Consider the following 27,114-nt stretch of genomic DNA (forward strand, 5'->3'; position numbering starts at 1 on the left):
GTTCTGTCCCTGGTCAGGGAACTAGATCCCATGTGCTGCAGCTCAGGGTGTGCATGCCACGACTAAAGACTCCATGATGAAGATAGAAGATCTTATGCCACAAGTAGGACCCGGTGCAGCCAAATAAATAAATAAATATTAATGGTTTTTTTTTTTTTTTTTTATTAAAACACAACCAGGCTCAGTTACTTATTGTCTATGGCTGTTCTCTCTGGCTGTTTACAGTAGAAGTTTGCTGACTCCTTATCTGGATTTGTTAGTTAGTTTTACGTTTTTCTTCAAACTGAAAATTTTCAAAGGACTGGGATGAAGAAAAAAATAAAACTGAAACCTTTCTTTACTCCCAGTTACATCAAACCATGTGACAACACCTGTGATAAACATGATTTGCAGGGCAGGGGGTGGGGAGGGCTCAACAGATCCACATTTTACCATACATAGTCACATCCTGTCTTATTGAAGGAAAAGCTACCAATATACAGGTAAAATAAATGACATTTTTTTTCTATTTTAATGACAGTATTATCCAAAATGATTTATTTACTTGTGTATCAGCTCAGTGAAGGTCATGCTCAGTCACTCAGTCATGTCCCACTCTTTGCAACCTCATGGTCTGTAGCCCACCAGGTTCCACTGTCTATGGAATTTTCCTGGCAGGAATACTGGAGTGGGTTGCCATTTCCTCCTCCAGGGGATCTTCCCAACCCAGGGATCGAACCCATGTCTCTTGCATCTCTACATTGGCAGGTGTATTCTTTACCACTGAGCCACTTGGGAAGTCCTCAGTGAAGATCAGGTGCTATTAAAAATTTACATTTGCTTTAGATTGCTTTTTAAAATTCATATTGCTTATCTGAGAAAGCACCTACATACTTCTTATTTCCACACACACACTTAAAATACAAAAAATAATACTAATACCACTAACAATGGTAATTCAAAAGACAAGCTTAGGACCTCTATGAAAAAGTACTTATCTACACTAAAGGGCATAGAAGAAGGCTTAAGTACCCCCCTCTTTTTAGTAGACTGAATAGTATAAAAAATGTCAGTTCTTCACAAATAAATTCATGAACACAAGGCAATCCCAATCAAATACCAGGAGGTTTGATACAAAATGGAATGAAACAGAGAGTCCAGGTATAGACAGAAAGCCAATTGGGATTTACTCTATGATAAAAGTAGCATTTCAAATTAGTAACAGAATGGGTGGTTCAGTTAATACTGTGGAGCTACCCAGTGCCACCCATAGCTCTGGTACACATCAGTTCAGTTCACTTCAGTCGCTCAGTCATGTCCGACTCTTTGCAACCCCATGAATCGCAGCACGCCAGGCCTCCCTGTCCATCACCAACTCCCAGAGTTCACTCAGACTCACGTCCATCGAGTCAGTGATGCCATCCAGCCATCTCATCCTCTGCCGTTCCCTTCTCCTCCTGCCCCCAATCCCTCCCAGCATCAGAGTCTTTTCCAGTGAGTCAACTCTTCTCATGAGGTGGCCAAAGTACTGGAGTTTCAGCTTTAGCAAAAATGGTCATTCTATCTTTGACTGTTTCCTCTCAGGATATGATAAGTCCCGGGAGTGTTCATGAATTAATTTCGGATATCAGGGTTCTTAAATCGATTTGTACCCATACTTGTGACCCATTTTTCCAATGACTGCTGAGAAGAGATGGATCTATTGAGTTCTGTGAAACCACATGATAACAGTGTAGGAGCCATCCCAGCAGTACCCCTGACTCTTGCATTAGAATAAATACAGTATACTAACGCATATATATGGAATTTAGGAAGATGGTAACAATAACCCGGTGTACGAGACAGCAAAAGAGACACTGATGTATAGAACAGTCTTATGGACTCTGTGGGAGAGGGAGAGGGTGGGAAGATTTGGGAGAATGACATTGAAACATGTAAAATATCATGTAAGAAACGAGTTGCCAGTCCAGGTTCGATACACGATACTGGATGCTTGGAGCTAGTGCACTGGGACGACCCAGAGGGATGGTATGGGGAGGGAGGAGGGAGGAGGGTTCAGGATGGGGAACACATGTATACCTGTGGCAGATTAATTTTGATATTTGGCAAAACGAATACAATTATGTTAAGTTTAAAAATAAAATAAAATTAAAAAAAAAAAAGAAAGAAACGCTATGGAAAAGTACATCTTCCCCATGCCCCGCTCCATTCCTTGCCTCTGCAGCCCTGCCCAGCTCCCTCCCCTGTCAATTCTTCTACTTCTCCAGTTCTCTAACTATTTGGCTCTATTGACCCACTCTTTCCTTAGAAGCTCTGTTTCCTGTCCTCTTAGAAGCACATTTCCCAGATTAATCTTCTCTCTCTCTGACTGCTCCTCTTTCTACTTCCTAGCTTTTACTTCCTGCCTCACCCAGCCAAGGGTAAGCATCCTCTCCTGGCTTTTTTCCTGGGCTTATTCTGTTTCCTTGGCCATCTTATCCATTCACACAATCATCATCACTTATATCAGATGATTCCCAACTTTAAATATCGGGCCCCTGTCTGTCTTCTGAAGTGCAGTGTTCCCATTTCCTGCTATCTCCTTCTGGCATCTCAGAATCACTTGTCTTCACCTGAAACTGCTCACCTTCTTGGCTTCAGTTTTTGCTGTTCATTGAGGTGACAATGCTTTGCAACCCAGATTCCACCTTGAATCCAACTCTAACTTCTGTCCATCCCAATCTGGGGCCTGATCTTGCATATTAACTTTTTCCCGAATATCCTTTGGATCTGTTCCTGCCTGACAAACCACATGACCATCAGGACTTCTGATCTTTGCTTCTTCCTTCATAATATCCTTCTAACCGATCTGCCTCCCCTTAGATTTCTTCCCATTCCAATCCATCCTATCCCAGTGCTGTTATAAAAGTTTCCCAAAAGAAAATGATCCTAAAGATCATGGAAGACCCCTGCTCAATAGCCATGACTCACTATCACCTCCTTAATTAATTAAAACTTCCTCAGACTGACTTTCAGACACAGAACATCATGGAGCCCATATTTTTTTACAGTCTCATCTCTCACTATTCAAAAGCTGAACTTAACCTTTCACTGTTTGGGGAACTGAGCCTAAACTTTCTAACCTTTGTGGTTTTTTGTTTGCTGGTGCTCTCTGTTATGCATTTCTTTTTCACAACCTCCTACTCTACCTCCCCTAGACATACATACCTGTCAAAACTCAACAAAGCTTATCCATAAATCAGCCCTACTTACTCATGTTGTCATCCACAGTTGTATGATCATGGTTTATTAGGTATCTTTCATTCATTCAACGGGTATTGAGCACCTACTCTGATGGTCAATCTGCCAGATATTGTAGTTAGTTGTTGTTGCTGTTCAGCCGCTCAGTTGTGTCTGACTCGTTGTGACCCCATGGACTACAGTATGCCAGGCTTCCCTGTCCTTCATTATCTACTGGAGCTTGCTCGTTCATGTCCATTGAGTCGGTGATGCCATACAAGAATCTCATCCTCTGTCATCTCCTTCTCCTCCTGCCTTCAGTCTTTCCCAACATCAGGATCTTTTCTAATGAGTCAGCTGTTCATATCTAGTGGCCAAAGTATTGGAGCTTCAGTATCAGTCCTTCCAATGAATATTCAGGGTTGATTTTCTTTAGGATTGACTGGTGTGATCTCCTTGCTGTCCAAGGGACTCTCAAGAGTCTTCTCCAACACCACAGTTCAAAAGCATCAATTCTTTGGCACTCAGCCTTCTTTATGGTTCATCTCTCACATCCATACATGACTACTGGAAAAACCACAGCTTTGGCTAGAGGGACCTTTGTTGCCAAAGGAATGTCTCTGCTTTCTAATATGCTATGTTTGTCATAACTTTTCTTCCAAGGAGGAAGCATCTTTTAATTTCATGCCTGCAGGCACCATCTTCAGTAATTCTGGAGCCCAAGAAAATAAAGTCTCACACTGTTTCTGTTGTTTCCTCATCTAATTGCTGTGAAGTAATAGGACTGGATGCCATGATCTTCATTTTTTTAATGTTAAATTTTAACCCAGCTTTTTCACTCTCTTCTTTCACCTTGGTCAAGAGGTTCTTTAGTTCCTCTTTGCTTTTTGCTGTAAGGGTGTGTAATTTGCATATCTGAGGTTATTGATATTTCTCCCAGCAATCTTGATTCCAGGTTCTGCTTCATCCAGCCTGGCATTTCGAATGATATACTCTTCATTTACATTAAAGAAGCAGGATAACAATATACAGGCTTGACGTACTCCTTTCCCAATTTGGAACCAGTTCATTGTTCCATGTTTGGTTCTAACTGTTGCTTCTTGACCTGCATACAGATTTTTCAGGAGGCAGGTAAGGTGGTCTGGTATTCCCATCTCTTAAAGAAGTTTCCAGTTTGTTGTGTTCCATACAAAGGCTTTAGGGTAGCCAATGAAGCAGAATTAGATGTTTTTCTGAATTATCTTGCTTTTCCTATGATCCAACAGATGTTGGCTATTTCATCTCTGGTTCTTCTACCTTTTCTAAATCTAGCTTGTACATCTGGAAGTTCTTGGTTCACATACATCTGAAGCCTTGTTTGGAGAATTTTGAGCATTACTTGGCTAGAGTATGAGATGAGTGCAATTGTGCAGTAGTTAAACATTCTTTGGCATTGCCTTTCTTTGGACTGGAATAAAAACTGACCTTTTCCAGTCCTGTGGCCACTGTTGAGTTTTCCAAATTTGCTGGTATATTGAATGCAACACTTTCACAGCATCGTCTTTTAGAACTGTAGTTAGTATCTATGCCAGTATTTACTATCCCAGTTAATGGAGCCACCAGAACCCAGTTGCCTGTGGTTGAAATCTGAGTTCTCAGTTTGATTTTTCTCTCTTTACCTGTTACATTGTACCACAGCCTTGTCTAACTCAATGAAATTATGAGCCATGCCATATAGGGCCACTCAAGACAGACAAGTCATGGTGGAGAGTTCTGACAAAACATGGTCCACTGGAGAAGGGAATGGCAAACTACTTCAGTATTCTTGCATAAGAACCCCATTAGCAGTATGAAAAGGCAAAAAGATATGACACAGAAAGACAAACTCCCCAGGTTCACATCCACAACACATCCAATTGTGGATGTGACTGGTGACGGAAGTGAAGTCCCATGCTGTGAAGAACAATATTGCATAGGAACCTGGAATGTTAGGTCCATGATTGAGGTAAATAGGAAATGGTCAAACAGGAGACAACAAGAGTGAACATCAACATTTTAGGAATCATTGAAATGGACTGGAATGGGCAAGTTTAATTCAGATAACCACTGTATCTACTACTGTGGGCAAGAATTCCTTAAGAAGAAATTAAGTAGCCATCATAGTCAACAAGAGAGTCCCAAATGCAGCTCTTGGGTACAATCTCAAAAATGACAGAATGATCTCTGTTCATTTCCAAGGCAAACCATTCAATATCACAGTAATCCAAGTCTATGCCCCAAACAATAATGCTGAAGAAGCTGAAGTTGAACAGTTCTATGAAGACCTACAAGGCCTTCTAGAACTAATACCCCCAAAAGATGTCCTTTTCATTATAGGGGACTGGAATGCAAAAGTAGGAAGTCAAGAAATACCTGAAGTAACAGGCAAATTTGACCTTGGAGTACAAAATGAAGCAGGGAAAAGGCTAACAGAGTTTTGCCAAGAGAACGCACTGGTCATAGTAAACACCCTCTTCCAACAACACAAGAGAAGGCTCTACACATGGACATCACCAAATGGTCAACACGGAAATCAGATTGATTATATTCTTTACAGCCAAAGATGGAGAAGCTCTATACAGTCAGCAAAAACAAGACTGGGAGCTGAGTGTGGCTCAGATCATGAACTCCTTATTGCCAAATTCAGACTTCAGTTGAAGAAAGTAGGGAAAATGACTGGATCATTTAGGTATGACCTAAATCAAATCCCTTACGACTATACAATGGGAGTGACTATAAATAGATTCAAGGGATTAGATCTGATAGAGTGTCTGAAGAACTATGGACGGAGGTTTGTGACATTGTACAGGAGGCAGTGATCAAGACCATCCCCAAGAATAAGAAACTCCAAAAGGCAAAATAGTTATCTGAGGAAGCCTTACAAATAGCTGAAAAAAGAAGAAAAGCTAAAGGCAAAGAGGAAAAGGAAAGATACACACATTTGAATGCAGTTTCAAAGAATAGCAAGGAGAGATAACAAAGCCTTCCTCAGTGATCAATAGAAATAGATCAAAGAAATAGAGGAAAACAATAGAATGGGGAAGACTAGAGATCTCTTCAATAGAATTAGATACCAAAGGAACATTGCATGCAAAGATGGGCGCAATAAAGGACAGAAATGGTTTGGACCCAACAGAAGCAGAAGATATTAAGAAGGTAGTAAGAATACACACGGAGAAGGCAATGGCACCCCACTCCAGTACTCTTGCCTGGAAAATCCCATGGACAGAGGAGCCTGGTAGGCTGCAGTCCATGAGGTTGCTAAGAGTCGGGCACGACTGAGTGACTTCACTTTCACTTTTGACTTTCATGCATTGGAGAAGGAAATGGCAGCCCACTCCAGTATTCTTGCCTGGAGAATCCCAGGGACAGAGGAGCCTAGTGGGCTTCTGTCTATGGGGTCACACAGAGTCAGACACGACTGAAGCGACTTAGCAGCAGCAGCAGCAGCAAGAATACACAAAAGAACTATACAGAAAAGATCTTCATGACCCAGATAACCACAATGGTGTGATCACTCACCTAGAGCCAGACATCCTGGAATGTGAAGTCAAGTGGGCCTTAGGAAGCATCACTACGAACAAAAGCTAGTGGAGGTGATGGAATTCCAGTTGAGCTATTTCAAATCCTAAAAGATGATGCTGTTAAAGTGCTGCAGTCAATATACCAGCAAATTTTGAAAACTCAGCAGTGGGTACAGGACTGCAAAAGGTCAGTTTTCATTCCAATACCAAAGGAAGGCAATGCCAAAGAATGTTCAAACTACTGCACAATTACACTCATCTCACATGCTAGCAAAGTAGTGCTCAAAATTCTCCAAGCCATGCTTCAACAGTACATGAACTGTGAACTTCCAGATGTACAAGCTGGATTTAGAAAAGGCAGAGGAACCAGACATCAAATTGTGAACATCCGTTGGATCATTGAAAAAGCAAGAGAATTCCAGAAAGACATCTATTTCTGCTTTATTGACTATGCCAAAGCCTTTGACTGTGTGGATCACAACAAACTGTGGAAAATTCTTCAAGAGATGGAAATACCAGACCACCTTACTTGCCTCCTGAAAAATCTATATGCGGGTCAAGAAGCAACAGTTAAAACCGGACATGGAACAACAGACTGATTCCAAATAGGAAAAGGAGTATGTCAAGGCTGTATATTGTCACCCTTCTTATTTAAGTTATAGACAGAGTACATCATGCAAAATGCCAGGCTGGATGAAGCATAAGCTGGAATCAAGATTTCTGGGAGAAATATCAATAACCTCAGATAGGCAGATGACACCACCCTTATGGCAGAAAGTGAAGAAGAAATAAAGAACCTCTTGATGAAGGTGAAACAGGAGAGTGAAAAAATTGGCTTAAAACTCAACATTCAGAAAACGAAGATCATGGCATCCGGTCCCATCACTTCATGACAGATAGATAGGAAAACAATGGAAACAGTGAGAGACTCTATTTTCTTGGGCTCCAAAATCACTGCAGATGGTGAGTGCAGACATGAAATTAAAAGACGCTTGCTCCTTGGAAGAAAAGCTATGACAAACATGGACAGCATGTTAAAAAGCGGAGACATTACTTTGCCAGCAAAGGTCCATCTAGTCAAAGCTATGGTTTTTCCAGTAGTCATGTATGGATGTGAGAGTTGGACTATAAACAAGGCTGAGCATGGAAGAATTGATGCTTTCAAACTGCAGTATTGGAGAAGACTCTTGAGAGTCCCTTGAACTGCAGGGAAATCCAACCAGTCAATCCTAAAGGAAATCAGTCCTGAATGTTCATTAGAAGGACTGATGCTGAAGCTGAAACTCCAATACTTTGGCCACCTGAAGGAAAGAGCCAGTTCACTGGAAAAGATGCTGATGCTGGGAAAGATTAAAGGCAGGAGGAGAAGGGGATGACAGAGGATGAGAATGTTGGCTGGCATATCTGACTCGATGGACATGAGTTTGAGCAAGCTCTGGGAGCTAGTGATGGACAGAGAAGCCTGGTGTGCTGCATGGGGATCACAAAAAGTCAGACACGAATGAGCTGAACTGAACCTGTTATATCCTGCTGCTGCTGCTAAGTCGCTTCAGTCTTGTCCGACTCTGTGTGACGCCATAGACGGCAGCCCACCAGGCTCCCCTGTCCCTGGGATTCTCCAGGCAAGAACACTGGAGTGGGTTGCCATTTCCTTCTCCAATGCATGAAAGTGAAAAGTGAGAGGGAAGTCGCTCAGTCGTGTCCGACTCTTGGTGCCCCCATGGACTGTAGCCCACCAGGCTCCTCCATCCATGGGATTTTCCAAGCAAGAGTACTAGAGTGGGGTGCCATTGCCGTCTCCTACTACCAATCCAGTAGTTTTGACTTTTTGAATGCCTTTGTCCCTCTGGCCACTGTCTAAATTCAGACCGTCATGAGCTATTTAGGAACCTTAGCTCTCAGCACTTAAGCAGTTTTCTACCTTGTGTGCTTACCAGCAAGCCCCACCCTCTCCAGTTCATGCATTATATTGTTATCAGAGCTAAGTCACGTATCTCTCATCTGAAAAATAAAGCCTTAAATAATGTCTTATTTCTCATAGTGGAGATTCTGGGGGCCCATCTGAATCATTGTCGAGATTTGACAGCATACAGAAGCCCAGGCTCCAATGTATACAAACTAAACCAAATTTGCAGTGATAAATATTGGCATATGTATGTGACAGCTCCATCAGTGATTCTGATGCCCATTTCTTATTAAGAGCATTGATTTAAAATGAAGTCCACAGCCTCTAGCATGGTAGACAGTGTAGCCACCGTGTCTATTCCATTCACATCATCCCCTACCACTCTCTTCCATTGTTCCTAGATTTCAACCAGATAGAACTTTTCTCATTTGCAAATGTGTCATTTTTTCAATAACTCTGTTCCTCTGCTTGGAATGTCTTCTCTTCTATCTTTCTAAATTCTTATTCTCTTTTCAAGGCCATCTCAAACATCAACTTGTCTATGAAGCTTTTGAAGATAGTGCTGCCCTGGTTCCCACCCACCCCAATTTCCATTCCCAGTGGACAATGCTCTTCACTCCCATAGCTCTGCATCCATGCTACCCTAGTACTTTCTGCAGACACATAAAAAACCTAGCTTACTCTTTATATTTATATTATATTTTGTCTTCTGTATTTCAGTGTAAATTCATTCATCTTTTTTCTCTAGTACTGACTACTGTACAATTTTATTAAAACTTTTTTCTAAATTTTTATTTTTATTGTGGTAAAATATACAGAACTTAAAATTTACAACCTTAATCATTTTTAAGTACACAGTTCAGTGGTATTAAATACATTGTTGTTGACGTGCAATCATCGATACAGTCCATCTCCACAACTCTTCGTCTTGCAAAACTGAAACTGTGTCAATTTAATAATAACCTCCCATTCTCCTTTATCCCCAACCCCTGAACCATTATTTTACTTTCTATGTCTATGAATCTGAGTACTCTATTCATACTTCAGGGAAAAAAACCTGTGTGGGGAAAAAAAATCCAGCTCAGCAATACAAACTTGCTTACATATACAGTATTATCTAGCAGGAGTGGGGAAGGAGACATTTGCTGATATTCCACAATGGTTTTCTACAACACAAAATGAGGTATTCCTGAAAAACAAGTACAAAGAAACAGATTCTTTAAATTACTATTCTCCAACAGCTAATCTTAAGGCTAGAAAAAACACAGAAAAAAGAATATATGGCTAAATGAAAAATTAATTGTACTTTATTTGCAACTAAAACTTCAAATATTCTTCCTAACAAAATGTACTTTTATTATATAGGAAAAAAAAGAAAATGCTTGTTGGCTGTGATCTCAGTAAAATCCTTAAACAATCTATCTGTAGGAATATTTAGATTAAGTGAAAAATGTCTTAAAATTTAACTACACACCAATTGTAGTCAGTTAAGAAGACAAGTATAAAATTTAGAGAGACTGGCAGAAAACTAACAAATCATTTTGAGAAAATAGAAGCTATCCGTTTTTTTTAAACACATTAGACTGTATTTTGAATTTTTTATTGGAATGTTATTAGAGGAATTTGGAAGGAATGATGTTGAAGCTGAAACTCCAATACTTTGACCACCTGATGTGAAGAGCTGACGCGTTTGATACTGGGAAAGTTTGAGGGCAGGAGGAGAAGGGGACAACAGAGGATGAGATGGCTGGATGGCATCACTGACTCGATGGACATGAGTCTGAGTGAACTCCGGGAGTTGGTGATGAACAGGGAGGCCTGGCGTGCTGTGGTTCATGGGTCGCAGAGAGTCGGACATGACTGAGCGACTGAACTGAAATAAAAATACTCTCTTTAATTTAGTCAGATTCCCAAGTTCTATAAAGTTAACACAAAATGAAGCTCACTGTGATCTTATTTATAAGTTTATCTTGAGTCTACAAATTTTCAAAAAGGATGTGATGAAGTAAACACAAATGATGCATACAATATGGTTAATAAAATAGTAGAGAGCGACTCCCAATAATCGGGGGGGATGTTTGTTTTAGGCCTAGTTTCCTAGAAACAGGGTGGGAAAGGAATAAATGCTAATACTTTATTGGGAACTAGAATATTAGGGAAGCAAGAAAGAGGGAAAAAAGAGAAGAAAGGGAAGTGTGGCATGGGAAAGGGGAAACCAACACTAGGGGGTGTCTGGCAAGAACCCGTCACCACTTGGTATCAGGTGCAACTGGCCCTTGATCTCAGAGGCACTTCTTCAGAAACTGTCAGGTAGAGGAAAAGAGTTTCCCCATGAGCCCTTGTCTCGTATTGGTCAGAGGTTGTTTCTGGGACTTTAATGCCTCCGCATTTCTATGTTACACATCCAAGGATGACTCATTTCAGTGGCAACAGGGCAACTTCAGTGTGGGAGGCAGAACTGTGTGGCATTAGCCTGAGGTAGCTGCTTTGGGTCATGCCTGTGTCATGTTGATAACAGAGATGATAGTTGAGCAGAGCCCTTGCAGGAATGAATGAGTGGCTGGCCAGTAGCCCTTCAGTCACGTAAGTCCAGGAGAATTTGAGGGGGCACATGAGGTTGAGGTCATCTGACAGAATTTAAAAGCCTATGGAAATTTAAAGGGCAAAATGGCTCTCGTGTTGAAAATTTAGTTCTGAGGGTCTTTTAAACCAAAGTGAAAACCATGGCTGCAAAAAAAAAAAATATTAAACATGATATACAGCTCTCATTATAGGAAAGGGTAAAAATTACTATAGGAATCCATGAGGGCAAAGAAAATTTTTCACTAAATTCTGCTAGAAATGTCTTTAATTTGGGGGCACATTGGCTTTATGTCAATACTGACTTTCACATCTAGTACTAAAAAGACCTCACGAGACTCCTTTTTTTATAGTGCCTTCAAAACATACGAGACGAACATTAGAGCATGTTTGGTGAAGGCCCCATGGGAGGCTGGGAAAATGTGATCCAAACACATATAGATTTCTTGTGGTCTCAAAGGATCCAATAATCGAATGGTAACTACTCAAAGGAGTGCATGGATTCTGTGCTCCCTGGACTCTCCTCCCTCAATTCCTCTTTTCTGCACTATATCTCAGATAGAAGGCAGTTTGAGCTTATGTGCTAATACTTAGAAAACCAGATGCTGACCTTGTATTATTATGCTTGTTAAAGTCTTTCTGGTTTTTGAACTTCTTTCAGTTCCTTGATCTTCTTGTACTTCTGGGTTTCTCTTCCTCTGAGCCTTTGTATATGCCCTGCCTCCTACAAGAAACCACATCCCTCCAGCCTCTACGCAGATCAAGCTAATTTCCTTTCATCCTTTAGATCTCGGCTTGACCATCTTTTTCATAAGTTTTTTTCTAATGCGGGATTTGTTTGCTCCTGTAGTAGGCTCTTGAAACACCACCCCTGCCAAGTTGTTGTTCAGTCACTAAGCCGTGTCTGCTTCTTTGTGACCCCATGGACTGCATGCAGCACTCCAGGCTTCCCTGTTCTTCACCATCTCCTGGAGTTTCCTTAAACTCATGTCCAATTGAGTTGATAATGCCATCCAACCATCTCAGCACTGTTATATCTTATAACATATTGTAAACCCCTGTTTAGTTTTATGTTTTCCTGCTGGGTTCCAAGTTCCTGGAAGACAAGGTCTGTGCCTTTTCTCTTTTTTACCTTTATATCCCAGTGCCTACCCGAATGCTTGGCACTGAGTAGCTGCTCAAGAATTATTTAAGGTGAGTGAAACCTGCATAGGAAGTGTACATCCAGTAAGGTTATCTGAACTGATTGGCATATTTTGTAAAAAGACACAGAAAAGCGAGATGGCTGTAAACAGATTGGGTGCTGAAACAACGCTTACAGTGTTCTTCAGCTTTGTCCAGGTAGAGAAACAATGTGTCATCATGGTCAGTAACTAGACTAATTTGCCAAATCTCCATTTGTTCCAACCTGCTGTTTGTTAAGGAGATAGCTGTGTGGAGTTTAAAGTCAAGAGCAGCAATTTAGCTCCATAATTTTGAGGAAATATAGGTTACTTCTTTTTGGGAAAGAGTATTCTGTGCTTTGAATCTTTCAGTGGGCTTTGATTTAAGAAATAAATGAATGATTTATTAGAAAAACAAGCCCCAAATAGATTTAGATAGTTCTAGGAACAGAAGGCGTTGAAAACTTCACTGCCTTTGAAATGTTTCTCAGAGGGGTTGTGGACAAGAGAATTTCCTGGATCTCAGGTGGAACGTGACCCTGGGTATATGGAATTTGAATCTGTTGTCCAGGCTCTTCCTGAATATCTAGCAATAAGACTCAAATATCTGTACACACTGCAGGGCATTTTAGCTTGATTTAAAATCCTCCCCATTTCTGACTTTAAATGCACCTCTGTTCTAAGTATGGCATGGCCACAGGCTGCTCTATTTCCTGCAGGAGATTGTCATTTGGCTTATCTCCCTCCACCTTACTTATTTACATTCAGCTTTTTATGACACAATAAGAAACTATAAATACACATTTTTAAGGCAGGAAATCTGGTGAGCAGATTGATAATTTTTAAAAACCACCAGACTAAAGATAAAAGTCTGACACCATCATCCCACCAGTTTTAAATAATTCATTTCCATGACATTTAAGGTCCCACTGCAGATGTGCTAGAATGAATGAAATTTCACCTTCACATATTTTCTTCCTCTGCAATTTTCCTTCTCTATCTTCTTCTCCAAAAATATATAAAGGTCTTAAATTAAGGTGACCTCAGGTTAAATCTGAAATAATTTTAGCCTGATAATAACAATTAATAAGATATGATGCGCAATTGCTAAGCCTTTTTTGGAGCTTCTTAATCTTGTTCAAGGGTTGTCCCAACTGTAAGGTCGATTCTGAGATAGCTTGGAGGGGACAGTGGTGGCACTAGAGCTCAGACGTCTGACCACTGAGTTTTACCACCTTCTCATGCTGGGCATCAAAGAGTCTCTCCTCTCCCTGGATCTTAATGACTACATTTCTTAATTCAGCTCTGATCCAATCATGAAACAGTATTCTTATACACATCACCAACTTAAGTTCAAGTTAGTATTTAGAAGATATATGGCTCCTAATCCACAGCTGCTTTCAAAAAAACTCCATTGTCTTTTTCTGTCTCCATCTTTCCAGTTTATCAGGCCAACATATTGGAGTTAATCCTAATGTCTCATTTTCTCAGACCCCACATTCAGTCCTTTAAAAAAATACTGTTATATCTTGGCTCTAATTTCAAAATACAGTCTCCTCTTATTCTTTGAGGTAGTTATACTCTGTAAAGTTATCAAAAGTACTGAGTTAGTGAGTACAGAATCATTGCCCCATTGATGAGGTACGGGGTTACTTTCCTGCGAGCTTCTATCCACAATATTTTTGCCAGCCGATCATATATACCTTATGTTAGGTGTGTTTCTGCTTCAGGACACCATATTTAATACATATTGTTGATTCCTGACATTGAACTTACGGCCAACAGCAACATAACTCATGCACACATGAAACTCCAACACAGGTATTTCCTCCATAAGGCACATCACTGCCTTCTTGCACTTGGAAACAAGACAGCACCTCACCATTATGCTTGGAGGTCATTCTGAACAGCAAAATCATCGATTAAAAGAATGGGGAGAGTATGGCTCTAAATGTATTGTGAGAGTGAGAGCTGAAAGAAGAAGGCAGACCATGGCCTTGCCTTCTTCCAACTCAGCTGGGAGTATGTTTTCAGGCCATTCAGGTTTTTCACCACCTTGCTCATGATTGCACATGTCTGTGAAAGTGTTGTATTTATTTTCAGATTAAAAATAAACTAGTAAACTCAAAAATTTGGAATCCATGAATAATAATCAATTACATATTCAAAATCCTCCCTCCTCCCTCCCTGACTGTTGTTTCCACTGTTCATTAGTTTGCTAGGGCTGCTGAAACAAAGTGCCACAGACTGGGTGCTTAAAACACAGAAGTGTATTCTCTCAGTTCTGGGGCTGGAGGTCCCTGATTGGGGTGTCAGCTGGGCTGGCTCTTTCTGAGGCCTCCGAGAGAGAACCTCTTCCCTGCTTCTCTCCCTTCTGGTAGCCTTGGACATTCCTTAGCCTGCAGGCGGCATTCTCCCTGTTTTCATATCATCTCCCCTTTATATGTGTGTCCCTCTGTGCACAGATTGGATCAGGGCCTACCCTGACAACCTCAGCTTAATCTGATCATCTGCAAAACCTTGTTTTCAGGTGCGATCACGTCACTCCTCTGCTCCAAATATTCACAGCATCCCACCTCCCTTGGATTAAAGCCAGAGCCCTTTCAAGAGCCTGCTAGACCCTCCCAATGTACCTGCTGCCTCTCCGACCACACCTCTCCTGCTCCCCCCTCTCACAGCCCAGTCTGGCCACACCAGCCTCTTTGCCATTCCTAGAATGCACCAGACCTGCTTCTACCTCAGGGCATCTGCTCCTGTTATTCCCAGGCCTGGAAGTCTCTTCCCAGATATCCTTGTGGTTCTCCCCTCACCACCTTCCATTCTTCCCTGTAATGTCACCTGCTCAGCAAGACCTGCCAGCCCCATGCTATTTTATATTGTAACTCTCTTTAGCACTTCCTGTCCCCATTTTTGGCTTCATATTTCCATAACATCTACCACCCTCTTATGTATTTTCTAATTGACTTATGTACCATGTCTGTTCTCCCCAACAAGCATGCCTCACAGAATAGCTAATCTCTGTCCCTTTTATGCAATATTATGTCTAAGTGCCTAGAATAGTCCCTGGCACTATACTAAATGTTCAACAAATATTTGTTGAATTAATGAATTTATGAACGACAGAAAGAGGTATACAAGACTAGACCTTACTCGGTGTCTTCATCGTCTAGCAGCCTCAGGCATATATCAATTATGTGTCCTACAAAAAGTTGATAATCAAGGGCTAGAACAGTATCAGAACATTTTGAAGAAAATAACTCAGTGCTCTCAGTTCAATTTTGTAGGGAGGTACTGCCTATCTTGCCAAAATTTTGACTCTATATAGTAAGACCTTCCAAACTCTCAGTAAGATGAAGTTGACTGTAGTGGAACTGATGAAAAGAAATAAAAATGTGTCCCATCTTTCATATTGGGAAAAATGACTTGAAGTTACTGCTTGGTTCCTATAGCATATTCCACCCCTAAAATGGTCTTTTATTTTTATTTTTGAGGGGAGCATGTATGTGAGGAATACCGTTAGTCCAATAAATGCACAACACATATTTGGGGGTGCCTTAAAAGGACCAGAAATGTCATCTAACCCAGTGAGAAATATTTGCTTATCTCTTATGGCCTCAAAGTTCCATCAACCAACTTTCTGTCTCTGGATTTTTTTTTAATTTCTTTGTTTTTTTCCATTTATTTTTTCCTTTGCTGGACTTGGTTCTGGCCCAATATTAGCTGCATGAAGAATGCAGACATGTTAAAAAAAATGTGAAGCCTTGAATTAAAGATGTCTTAATTAAGTACTTAAGGTTACTCAATATCTGGCTAGACCTATGAGGACAAACCTGGGCTTATATTCTAGTTACAGAGAATCTTGTGTGTGTGTATATGCGTGTGTGTGTGTGTGCGTGTGTGATCCAGGAAATAGCATAAGGCTTGAAGATTGAAGCATGAAGCTCATATTAATGGTTAATGTGCTGATTATGTACAGAGAAGGAGCTAGGGGAATTGAGAGGCCGGTCCTGTCTGACTTTGTGTCTTGTCACCTAACCTCACCTGTACTCGGAGGTGGTAATTACAATTCCATAAATATTGACACTAAAGTCAAGGCTAGAAGCTGAATTCTTGTCCCTGCAGCCTTATCTCAGGCAACCTATATAGGGAATATAAAGATTAAATAAAAGACTTGGTCTCTTGGATAAAAGGTATTATACAAATATGATTGCAATTTGTTCTGCTTCACTTACACTCTGAAAATAGACTCCTTGGCAGCTCCTTATGTTCGGTTGTGTGTCACAATATTTATCGCAAATGCCATTATTTCCTCACAGGATTTCCTTGGTTTCTAGCTATTTTATTTTACCTCCTTTGCTCTGAGGTTAGTTGCCTGTCTTGGGGAGTGGATTTGTCTGGAAGGACCTGTCATGTAACTCTTCAGAGAGGAGATTGTGATAAGAGCTCATTTTCTAGTTCTAGATGTTTAGCTTGGTTCCTGGTAATATTGTTAATGAAAAAAGAAGATTGTGGGATTGTTGATGATCCTGTTTAGAAACGAATGGTAACTCTAGTAGTTTACTATAACTTTACTAGTATCTTCAGGTCTGTCATGAACATTATCTCCATCAGATCTGCTTTCCAGTCTCAATGAATATTTAGAATATTTTGTACTTAATGTACATACTGTTGGTCTTCCTTCTCTGCTTGCCCAATTAGCAAAAATATGCACTCAGCCTTTGCCCTGTGAAGTGAGTAGGAAGACCAAATCTTCTCAATCTAAACAGATACAACTCCATCCTCACTTCTGACCAACAGGCTGCAGATTCAGGGTTTCCCATCACTACTTTTAGGTTTGATAACTCACTAGAATGACACAGAATTCAGGAAAGTACTATTCTTACAATTATAGTTTTATTATAATAAAAGAACGCAAATCAGAACCAGCCAAAGAGAGAGATGCTAGAGCAAGATCTGGGAGGGTTCCAAATGCAAAGCTTCTGTTGTCCTCAAGGACATGTCACACTTTTCCCCTTGTCATTTCTTCCCACTCTTGCCCTTGTTGGCTTCCCAAATTTTATTATTCACATCAGTTTCATTGCCACTGAAGCAAAACGTGGTGATAAGGCCAGTATGACAAGGTCATGTTTATAGAGCGCTCATCAAAATGCCCGTGTCAAAGTGTCAAAACATTCTTCCTCTTATGAGCAGAGTAGAACAACAAATATTTTTACCTCCCATTTTCTTCCTAACCCTGTTTTTGATCAAACCCCTTTCTTCAGTTTGTGCCTTTTCTAAACCCCAGTGGGCTTGATCCTGATCATGACATTTTTGAAAGCTTTGTTACCTGACACACAAGGAGTTAAGTATAGTAAAATCTAGCTGGGGCCCCACTGACCCAGCACTTCCTGAATGCATATCAGATATTTAAACAACATGAGGGAAAATGCTGCTCTGCTACAATTGAAACTATTTCCTTATCTTTTTGTTTTTAATAAGCTGTGAACTTTAAATATGAATATTAACATGATAATTTATGTAAATCTTTGCTTTCATAGTTTATATTCTGGAAATGAGTCTTTTCTGAATTGCTTGAGCACAAAATTTTATATCCTATGACCTATGATATGTATTGAATAATACCAAGGATGGCTTAGTTTATATCACTAGATAGAACAGCTAATTTTAGGAGAAATTTCCTTAAACTGAGAGGAGAAGTTTCCTTTAAAAAAAAAATCCCTCAATTTAAAACCAACAGAAATAGGGAGCTGGGAGGAAATGAGACAAGGCAGAAGGAAAGGAGCAGAATACCTGGTTAAAGGTTCATTTTGAGAAGGGCAAGAGGCACCAAGCTGAGAATTCTATGACTGGTGAGGGGAGCTTTGAAGGCTTTGCAGACCATTGATTGAAGTCCCCTGCATCAAAGTTAGGCAAATCCAACAAATCAGAGACTGTATAACCTTGGAGACATGACAGAACTAAACCTTTTTCAGCCTTAGGTACTATCTTTACAAAAGAGAAAGAATTCCTAACTTACAAGGGAACTATGAGGAACAGAGGAGAAAACCCAATGTACTCGGCATGTTGTAGACAGGAAATGACTGCATCTTGCCCTGGATCTATGTCAGACAGTAGGTCTCAATCCAGAATTTTGTATTAGAATCTCTTGGACATCTTTCCAAAACACAATTGTCCTTTAGCATCCGGTGGAAAATGATTCCAGAACAAAATCCATGGATGCTCAAGTCTCTTATATAAAATGGCTTGTTGTTGTTCAGTTGCTAAGTCCCGTCCAACACTTTGCAACCCCATGGACTGCAGCACACCAGGCTTCTTTGTCCTTCACTATCTCCCCGAGTTTGCTCTCTCACTATCTCCCAGACTCATGTCCATTGAGTCAGTGATGCTATCTAACCATGTCATCCTCTGCTGTCCCCTTCTCCTCCTGCCCTCAGTCTTTCCGAGCAGCAGGGTCTTTTCCAATGAATCGGCTCTTCTCATTATGTGGCGAAAGTATTGGAACTTTAGCTTCAGCATCAGTCCTTTCAATTATTATTCAGGATTGAGTTCCTTTAGGAGTGACTGGTTAGATCTCCTTGCAGTCCAAGGGACTCTCAAGATTCTTCTCCAGCAAGGGAATGGCAAACCACTCCAATATTCTTGCTCTTGAGAACCCTATGAATACTATGAAAAGGCAAAAAGATATAAAATGGCATAGTATTTGCCTATAAGCTATGCACATCCTCCCATTTACTTTAAACCATCTCTCGATTACCTATAATCCCTAATACAATGTAAATACTAGTTACCATGTGGAAAATTCAAGTTTTGCTTTTTGGAACTTTCTGGAAATTCTTTTTCTAATATTCTCAAACCATGGTTCATTGAATCAAAGAATGCCGAACCCACCTGTTTAGAGGATCAACTGTACTGAGCTCTGTACTAATTCAATCAGAATCTCTGCCATGGTGACCCCAGCATCAGAATTTTTAAAGTCACCCCATTGTAAAGTTACATTAAAAGATGAATGCTTTCCCTAAGGAAATTCTAAATCACATATTACTGTAACTAGGCTCATGTATTAATAACATTCTGGGGAAATACATAAACGATCTTATATATGTGTGTATATATATATATATACACACATATATATATAAGCTTCTTCGCCTTTTGTATATATAGATTTTGCAGAATGATTTTTAATGCCTCTACATCTACAACCCACCTCATTAATATTGACAACTCAATCTCATGTATTTCCATGGGGACTAGAATTTAATGCCACATTGTTTGCCAAGTGGCTTTTTTCTTTTCCTGAAATTCTGTGGTTCACATAGAGACTCCACAGCATGGAGTCTAGGCATAGATCAGGAATTCAAATCCAAGTGTTTGGACCTCAAGATAGGATTCATGTCACAAGCCTGGGTCCAATCAGCAAGGGCGGAAACTGCAGCCAAGTCAGCTGTTCTCCAACTCAGGTGCTCCTTCTAGACTTCTTCCCAGGGTGAGAAACATAAGTTTGAACCCATGGGTTCAATCAAGTGGTTTCCCCTGGCATCACAGATGCAGTGATGAGCAGTGATTCCCATCAACGACTTACCATCAGTGCTGCCTCTGCCAAAGTTCCCAGGACACCATTGACTATATTATTTATGGAAGTGGCTAATGATGGATTGATATGGAAAACACTTCTGTAATCCCAGGGTTCGTAGATCATCAAGCATGCAGCGTCCCATGGTTTGTGAACCATGGATGGCATGTCCATCTGGCTCAGGCTGAGACAGGACTTTCAGCATCAGGAGCAGCAGCAAACCCTGGGAATTGACTTGAAATGAAGTAACTAATGCAAGTTGTGCCTTCTCGTGGTTTCATTGTTCTTTCTGATGAGATGACTGCATAGAGAAGTGATGAGGCTGGGTCTCTGAACTGCAGAGGTTCCTGAATTGGCAGGATAGGAAGATGATCACACTTGTGGTTTTCCAAACATTACATATGTGTGTATTTACATGTATTTACATATATATATAAATTTATTTTATACATGGAGATCAGCCCTGGGATTTCTTTGGAAGGAATGATGCTAAAGCTGAAACTCCAGTACTTTGGCCACCTCATGTGAAGAGTTGACTCATTGGAAAAGACTCTGATGCTGGGAGGGATTGGGGGCAGGAGGAGAAGGGGATGACAGAGGATGAGATGGCTGGATGGCATCACTGACTTGATGGACGTGAGTCTGAGTGAACCCCGGGAGTTGGTGATGGACAGGGAGGCCTGGCGTGCTGCGATTCATGGGGTCGCAAAGAGTCGGACACAACTGAGCCACTGATCTGATCTGATCTGATATTTAAAACCTGGATATGCAGACCACAGTGGACTTCCCAGGTGGCGCTAGTGGTAAAGAAACCACTTGCCAATGCAGGAGATGTAACAGAATGGGTTCCATTCCTGGGTCAGGAAGATCCCCTGGAGGAGGGCATGGCAATCCACTCTAGTATTCATGCCTAGGGAATCCCATGGACAGAGGAGCCTGGTGGGCTACAGTCCATAGAGTCGCAAAGAGTCGGGCATGACTGAAGCGACTTAGCCTGCACACATACATGAAGCCCACAGAAGGGGGCCACACAGACCCCATATGTTGGCCACACAGACCAACATTTGTGTTTTTGAGGGGGAAGGGTTATTTGGTTTGACTTTTTGATTGTACAATTGAGAGGTTTTTGCATGGCAGTTGCCACCAATCCACCAGGCCATGACTGCAGAATCCACTTTTGTCTTGAAGGTAGCCTTTTTGCTCAGTCTCTCTGCTCTGGCCTCCCCTGTTCCCTTCCATGTGGCCAGGACTTTTATGCAGCCACCCTCTGATTTCCAAAGCCCCAGTTCTCCGATGCATGAGGTGTCATAACCACATGAACATTCCTGCACTGAACACACCAGCCCGCGGGCCACACTCACATGTGCAGTGCGCTCCTCCCTCTTTTGTTCCATAGAACAGAACGAGGGGCTCCTGTCCTGATGCGGATCTCTGAACTCCTCTTCTTCTAAAGTCCACCTTGAATATCCCCCTCCTTGATACTGGGCTGCTGCAAACGTAATTGTGGTGTCGGACCGTGAATTTTATTTTTTATTTTATTTTTTTATTTTTTTCTAATTTTATTTTATTTTTAAACTTTACATAATTGTATTAGTTTTGCCAAATATCAAAATGAATCTGCCACAGGTATACATGTGTTCCCCATCCTGAACCGTGAATTTTAAATCATTGTAACTAGGCTCAAACACATCTTTATTAATTAAAATAAGAACAATTACAATCAACACATTTTTGCCAATGAGAAAAAGTTTGTTTATTCCCTATAGTGTAAAAATCTGTGCTTTGGGATAAGACAAATGCATGGAAAGTGTTTTCTGCCTCCTGCTGGTTGTGGAAGCATTTTCCCTATAAAACGTCAAGATGCTTGAAGAAGTGATAATAGGTTCGTGAGAGGTCAGGTGAATATGGTGGATGAGGCAAACTTCAGAGCCCAGTTTGGTCAATTTGTGAAGTATTGGTTGTGCTACATGCAGTCAGGCGTTGTTATGAAGAAAAATTGGGCCGTTTCTGTTGACCAATGCCAGCTGCAGGCATTGCATTTTTCAGTGCATCTTATTGATTTGCTGAGCATACTTCTCAGATGTAATGGTTTTGCCGGGATTCAGAAAGCTGACGTGGTTAAGATGAGCAGCAGACCACCAGTAACCATGACCTTTTTGGGGTGCAAATTTGGCTTTGGGAAATGCTTTGAAGTTTCTTCTCAGTCCAGCCACTGAGCTGGTCTTCGCCCGTTGTCATATAGCATCCACTTTTTGTCACACATCACAATTCGATGGAGAAATGGTTCATTGTTGTTGGGTAGAATAAGAGAAGATGACACTTCAAAACAGCAGGGTTTTTTATTTGCAGTCAGCTCATGAGGCACTCAGTTATTGAGTTTTTCACCTTTCCAATTTGCTTCAAATGCCAATGACTATAGAATGGTTGACGTTGGCAATGTCTCATGTAGTTGTAAGAGGATTAGCTGTGGTGACCGCTCTCATTTGGTCACTGTCAACTTCCAACAACCAGCCACTACACTCCTCATCTTCAAGGCTCTCATCTCCTTTGCAAAACTTCTTGAACCACCACTCTACTATACATTTGTTAGCAGTTCCTGGGCCAAATGCACTGTTGGTATTGAGAGTTGTCTCTGCTGCTTTAAAACCCCTCTTTAACTCAAATAAGAAAATCACTAGAATTTGACAGTAAAGAATTCAGCTGCAATGCAGGACACCTGGGTTCAGTCCCTGGGCCAGGAAGATCTGCTGCAAAAGGAAACAGCAACTAGCTCAGTTGGTAAAGCATCCACCTGTGATGCAAGAGGTCCTGGTTCAATTCCTGGGTCAAGGAGATACCCTGGAGAAGGGATTGGCTACCCACTCCATTATTCTTGGGCTTCCCTTGTGGCTCAGCTGGAAAAGAATCCTCCTGCAATGTGGAAGACCTGGGTTCAATCCCTGGGTTGAGAAGATCCCCTGGAGAAGGGATAAGGCTACCCACTCCAGTATTCTGGGCTGGAGAATTCCATGGACTAAGTCCATGGGGTTGCAAAGAGTCATACACGACTGAGTGACTTTCACTTTCACAGTGTTCTTGCCTGGAGAATTCTATGGACAAAGGAGCCTGGTAGGCTACAGTCCATGAGGTCACAAAGAGTCGGACACGACTGATCACACGTACATAGCATCATTTCCATAGTCTAAAATACATATAAAAATACACAGCAAATAATAAGTCATTAGCAAAAAAAAAATAAAGTGAGAAATGTACATTAAAATGATGTATAACATAACCACACTTATTTAAGAACATATTCTAATATTAAATGGCAAAGTTCAACAATGCAAAAACTGCAATTACTTTTGCACCAAGCTAATAATATGGTACTGTCCTGAGGCCTACCTGATACCAGCCATAGGGCAGGAATTCATTAGGTGTTAGTTCTCTTCCCTTCCTCCTGATCAGGATCAGTTTCTCAGGGGCTCCCCATGCACTATCCCTTACAGATCTCATTAGCACTTAGTTCATCCTGCCTTGTATGTTCATCACTTACCTGTTTGTTTGCTCCACTATGCTATGAAGTTCTTGACATTTGAATATGAATTACATTACCCAAGCATCTCTCTAAAAACCTTATACTTAGCAGGTACTCAATTAATATGCAATTGATGAGTGAATGAAAGAGAAAACAAATGCCCGGGCCCACCCTTTACCTACACAATTCCCCTTCCACAGGGTTTTTCCCTGTCTAAACAACTCCTATTTGCAGATTGCTTTTATGCTTTCCAGGGACAAAAATGATTAAAGCAACTTACAGAATGTGTGTAAATTGATCATCGATTTCCTAGTGTAGATAGGAACATTTGCCCTTTAAAAGGAGAGTTTTATATTCCTAAACTGATCCCCAACTTGTAAAGGGTTTGTTATGAATGTAAATAGGAGGGTCCTTTTGTTCCTTGCTGAGGTCAGGGAAAAACAGAAAAACAAATGAAGCATTCCAAGCAGTCACCATTCTCCCTGTAACTAGTTTGTCAGAGAATCAACACACGGAGTCAGCATCATTCTCTGGTATTCTCAAGCAATACCAAAAACCCCTTCTATCCACCATTTCAAAAAGCTCCTGGATCCGTGGGACTTAAAGAAAACAAAGACATCACAAAGGGGAGAGAGGATGGGTTATATGCTGAATATTTAAAGTGGGCATCAGGAAGCAGCTAACTTCTTGAGCATCAGAGTCATTGCACATATATGCACACACACGTCGCCATCCCTGAGATATTTCAAGAGGAACAGCATGTTGGAGCTTGAGCTTAACATTAAGGACTTTGATTTATGACTTCTCATTAGCAGCCCCTACACACCAATGTGATTCAGCTCCATCTTGCATAATAATGAACTCATCCATAAAGTGTACGTTTGACAGCTGGAATGAAAAGCCATACTTGCTTCATGTTCCTTCCACAGCTGTGGAGGGAATGTACACAATTTCTCTGAAATCAAGAATCTCATGTAGATCTTCGCTCCCCAAAAAAAGATATTTCAAGTGTGTTTACAGATTCTGAAAAGATTCTAAAACTGTAGTACTCTGAAAATATAAAGATATTTATTATTTAATAATTGCTGCTGATATTTATGTCATTGATTTCTGTTTCTAGATCAGGAAATGGCTTCATTTGTTCTTTGAGCTTGATTCTTAATTTGTCCATCTGGACACATGTACAAAAGCTAGCAGAAGGACAATGGAAGCTAAAACTGAAGCAGTGGGCTTTAAGATTCTGTTATTCTGACAGAAGTGTCAAGTCCTTTCATTTCCCTAAGAAATTAGGACATACAATAAGTAAATACAGCTTTTGTTGATCCAGAATGTACAATGAAACTGTATATTCTTTCTAACATTATTTCTGATCAAATCTATTTTTAATGATATTTTTAGGCAACAGTAGGCATGTGTCAATATTATGATAACATTTGAACTATCCTTACTAGAATTTTTAATAGGGTTGCCAGATATAGCAACCAATACAATATTGTAAGTTAAAAATAAATAAATAAATAATAAAAAATAATAATAAACTGAAAAAAAATTGAATTTCAGAAAAATGATGCACAAATTTTAATGTAAGTATTCCTATACTATATTTGAGACATACTAAGAAAATGTTTATTATTTGAAATTTACACCTAACTGGAAATCCTCTATTTCATCAGGTAACCCTATTCTTAGGGATTTATAGACAACCTGAGTAGATAGAAAAAATTTTAAAACACATTCTAGCATTTTTCTATTAAACTTCCCTTTCACTGCTTCCTGCCATCTGCCTCTCCCATTTTTCTGGAGGTCACAGCTGGTAACCAAAAGCATGTTATTATTTAGTCAAAATATTTATTATGTCTGAGCTTCCAAAGGCTGAGGTGAGAAATGTTCACAGAGAAAACAGCATAATGTGTGTTGATTGGTACCCATTCCATGGCACCCAGCCAACCATATTTCCATATTATTTTGTATATATATTTGTATCATCTCATTGTTTAAATATTCTTGTTGTTCATCACTAGAATTATAAAATCCTTTAGCTTGGGACAACATAAAGTCAAATTCTTTCAGTCTAACAATATTCAACACCAAGTCATTTACTTTGTGATACTCAAGAAATATTTTAGATCACAGCAAATATTACTGTGTGTGTGTGTGCACACGTATGTACATGTGTGCACGCATGCTCAATCACTCAGTCATGTCCTACTTTGTGACCCCCATGGACTGCAGCCCGCCAGGTTCCTCTGTCCATGGAATATTCCAGGTAAGAATGCTGGAGTGGGTTGCCATGGCCTTCTCCAGGGGATTTTCCCCACCCAGGGACTGAACCCATGTCTCCTGCATCACTTGCATTGGCAGGCAGATTCTTTACCACTGAGCCACCTGGGAAGCCCCAAGTATTACAATGAAGCCCTTAAAAAAAACTTCTAGAGCTTAAATGGCTCCAAATAAGATTTGATAGTGCCTTTGACCAACCCTCCTCCTTATTAAATAAACCCTTTCATTCTTTCAATGTATTTAAATAATACACTTAGAATCATATTTGTGAACAACAAAAAAAAGAGCTTTTACTGTTACTATATGGCCATAAGGATACGACCTTATGAATGAATGACAGACGGAACAATAATGAAACATATATTAAAAAGGTAGAGAACTTTCCCCTACCTTTGCTATCTCTACCCTCACTCTCATTACTATAGTGGAGATGAGGAAATTCTTTAACAGGCACATAGGCTATTTGACAATATTTAGAAAGAATTTCATGGGAATATAGTCTGGTGGGCTATAGTCCATAGGGTCACAAAGAGTCAGACAAGACTGAAGCCACTTAGTATTCATTTAGCATTCGGACAGAATGCTGGGAAAACACGAAGAATAAGAAAGATAATTGACCCTTTTAAGCATTGAAATCTGCACAGATTTTTGTCATTGTCTTCCTTGACATTATAATTACCTGCTTTAAGTCTTTTCTTTCCCTAGGCTAATCATTCCTGTCAGGTGATAAGAACCTTGCCTCCTTTTAAAGCTGAAATTATCTAGCATAGTGCCTGGTTCTTGGTGTGTCCAGTGGTTATTTCAAAAAATCTGAGAATCACTGCTATAAAGTAGGATGTATTTGCAGTGAGGGAGTTAAGTAAAACTCAACATTCTGATCTGGGGAAGAATCCTACCTCTAATTCTGTTGGCTTTCTTGTAGCCCAAATCTTGTATTTCTCAAAGATTTACAAGTCCTCTGTGTGTGAGTGTGTGTGTGTTTCTTTCGGAAGTTAAATGTACGTAGATAAAGATACACACACACACACACACACACACACCCCTGAGAAAAGGAAAGCTAAAGGCAAAGGAGGAAAGGAAAGATATATCCATTTGAATGCAGAGTTCCAAAGAATAGCAAGGAGAGATAAGAAAGCCTTCTTCAGTGATCAATGCAAAGACATAGAGGAAAACAGTAGAATGGGAAAGACTACAGATCTCTTCAAGAAAATTACAGATACCATCCTGCAAAGATGGCCACAATAAAGGACAGAAATGGTATGGACCTAACAGAAGCAGAAGATATTAAGAAGAGATGGCAAGAATACACAGAAGAACTGTACAAAAAAGATCTTCATGACCCAGATAATCACGAT

The 27,114-nt window shown here is 40.4% G+C and overlaps 1 protein-coding gene across 9 annotated transcripts in view; it reads left to right on the forward strand.

Annotated features, from left to right (window-relative positions):
• Positions 1 to 27,114, forward strand: part of RAB3C (RAB3C, member RAS oncogene family) — a 365,186-nt gene that overhangs the window by 215,985 nt on the left and 122,087 nt on the right. The window lies entirely within an intron of this gene.

The sequence above is a fragment of the Bos grunniens genome, chromosome 20 (genome assembly GCF_055505025.1).
Source record: "Bos grunniens cultivar Pamir isolate PY7600 chromosome 20, Bosgru_T2T1.0, whole genome shotgun sequence".
In the NCBI taxonomy this organism is placed as follows: Eukaryota; Metazoa; Chordata; class Mammalia; order Artiodactyla; family Bovidae; genus Bos; species Bos grunniens.